Source organism: Sinocyclocheilus anshuiensis, unplaced genomic scaffold, assembly GCF_001515605.1.
Source record: "Sinocyclocheilus anshuiensis isolate Anshui unplaced genomic scaffold, SAMN03320099.WGS_v1.1 scaffold444, whole genome shotgun sequence".
Taxonomy (NCBI): domain Eukaryota; kingdom Metazoa; phylum Chordata; class Actinopteri; order Cypriniformes; family Cyprinidae; genus Sinocyclocheilus; species Sinocyclocheilus anshuiensis.
Window position 1 is genome coordinate 419751 of NW_015555739.1, and position 2580 is coordinate 422330.

Below are 2580 nucleotides of genomic sequence, written 5' to 3' on the forward strand. Positions count from 1 at the left end.
GTAATCGCACTGTTGACGTGATCTAATCACTAGCACACCCTGAGCACATGTGAGTTAATGTATTCCTCTTATTGGCAAGACATATCGGAATAATTTTTCATATCGGGCCGATGCCGATATTTACATTTAAAGCCATTATCGGCCGATTCCGATATTGGTCCGATAATATCGTGCATCCCTAAAATGAAAATGAAAAATATAAAAATAAAAACTGATACAAAATATTAATAAAACTATACCAGTATCTCAATTATAGTAAAACAGCACTGCACTAAACTAGGAAATCTGCTCACTTTCATAAAAAAGCGCTATAGCAATAAATGTTTGATGATTATCTTTTGCTTGCGTGGCAGGCCATCTACATGTATCAGAAAGCTGCGATCCTGAGCATGATGTCTGAGGAGGAGCTGAAGACGACTGGAGAGGATGTGGTGGAGCTGTTCAGGTGAGTCTGCACTGATCTGAGTCTGATCTGATCTGAGCTCAGGTGAGTCTGCTCAGATCTGAGCTCAGGTGAGTCTGCTCTGATCTGAGATCATGCGAGTCTGATCTGAGCTCAAGTGAGTCTGATCTGAGCTCAGGTGAGTCTGCTCTGATCTGAGCTCAGATGAGTCTGGCTCTGATCTGAGCTCAGGTGAGTCTGATCTGAGCTCAGGCGAGTCTAGTCGGATCTGAGCTCAGGTGCGTCTGCTCTGATCTGAACTCAGGTGCGTCTGCTCTGATCTGAACTCAGGTGCGTCTGCTCTGATCTGAGCTCGGGTGAGTCTGCTCTTATCTGAGCTCGGGTGAGTCTGCTCAGATCTGAGCTCGGGTGAGTCTGCTCAGATCTCAGATCTGGTGAGTCTGCTCTGATCTGAGCTCGGGTGAGTCTGCTCTGATCTGAGCTCGGGTGAGTCTGCTCTGATCTGAGCTCGGGTGAGTCTGCTCTGATCTGAGCTCGGGTGAGTCTGCTCTGATCTGAGCTCGGGTGAGTCTGCTCTGATCTGAGCTCGGGTGAGTCTGCTCTGATCTGAGCTCGGGTGAGTCTGCTCTGATCTGAGCTCGGGTGAGTCTGCTCAGATCTGAGCTCGGGTGAGTCTGCCCTGATCTGAGCTCGGGTGAGTCTGCTCTGATCTGAGCTCAGATGAGTCTGGCTCTGATCTGAGCTCAGGTGAGTCTGATCTGAGCTCAGGTGAGTCTAGTCGGATCTGAGCTCAGGTGAGTCTGGCTCTGATCTGAGCTCAGGTGAGTCTGATCTGAGCTCAGGTGAGTCTAGTCGGATCTGAGCTCAGGTGAGTCTGGCTCTGATCTGAGCTCAGGTGAGTCTGATCTGAGCTCAGGTGAGTCTAGTCGGATCTGAGCTCAGGTGAGTCTGGCTCTGATCTGAGCTCAGGTGAGTCTGATCTGAGCTCAGGTGAGTCTAGTCGGATCTGAGCTCAGGTGAGTCTGGCTCTGATCTGAGCTCAGGTGAGTCTGATCTGAGCTCAGGTGAGTCTAGTCGGATCTGAGCTCAGGTGAGTCTGGCTCTGATCTGAGCTCAGGTGAGTCTGATCTGAGCTCAGGTGAGTCTAGTCGGATCTGAGCTCAGGTGAGTCTGGCTCTGATCTGAGCTCAGGTGAGTCTGATCTGAGCTCAGGTGAGTCTAGTCGGATCTGAGCTCAGGTGAGTCTGGCTCTGATCTGAGCTCAGGTGAGTCTGATCTGAGCTCAGGTGAGTCTAGTCGGATCTGAGCTCAGGTGAGTCTGGCTCTGATCTGAGCTCAGGTGAGTCTGATCTGAGCTCAGGTGAGTCTAGTCGGATCTGAGCTCAGGTGAGTCTGGCTCTGATCTGAGCTCAGGTGAGTCTGATCTGAGCTCAGGTGAGTCTAGTCGGATCTGAGCTCAGGTGAGTCTGGCTCTGATCTGAGCTCAGGTGAGTCTGATCTGAGCTCAGGTGAGTCTAGTCGGATCTGAGCTCAGGTGAGTCTGGCTCTGATCTGAGCTCAGGTGAGTCTGATCTGAGCTCAGGTGAGTCTAGTCGGATCTGAGCTCAGGTGAGTCTAGTCGGATCTGAGATCAGGTGAGTCTGCTCTGCTCTGAGCTCAGGTGAGTCTGCTCTGATCTGAGATCATGTGAGTCTGATCTGAGATCATGCGAGTCTGATCTGAGCTCAGATGAGTCTTGCTCCGATCTGAGCTCAGATGAGTCTTGCTCTGATCTGAGCTCAGATGAGTCTGGCTCTGATCTGAGCTCAGATGAGTCTGGCTCTGATCTGAGCTCAGATGAGTCTGGCTCTGATCTGAGCTCAGATGAGTCTGGCTCTGATCTGAGCTCAGATGAGTCTGGCTCTGATCTGAGCTCAGATGAGTCTGGCTCTGATCTGAGCTCAGATGAGTCTGGCTCTGATCTGAGCTCAGATGAGTCTGGCTCTGATCTGAGCTCAGATGAGTCTGGCTCTGATCTGAGCTCAGATGAGTCTGGCTCTGATCTGAGCTCAGATGAGTCTGGCTCTGATCTGAGCTCAGATGAGTCTGGCTCTGATCTGAGCTCAGGTGAGTCTGATCTGAGCTCAGGTGAGTCTAGTCGGATCTGAGCTCAGGTGAGTCTAGTCGGATCTGAGATC

At 51.0% G+C, this 2580-nt stretch overlaps 1 protein-coding gene across 1 annotated transcript in view; it reads left to right on the forward strand.

Annotated features, from left to right (window-relative positions):
• Positions 1–2580, forward strand: part of LOC107673172 (tetratricopeptide repeat protein 39B) — a 25483-nt gene that overhangs the window by 17214 nt on the left and 5689 nt on the right. The window lies entirely within an intron of this gene.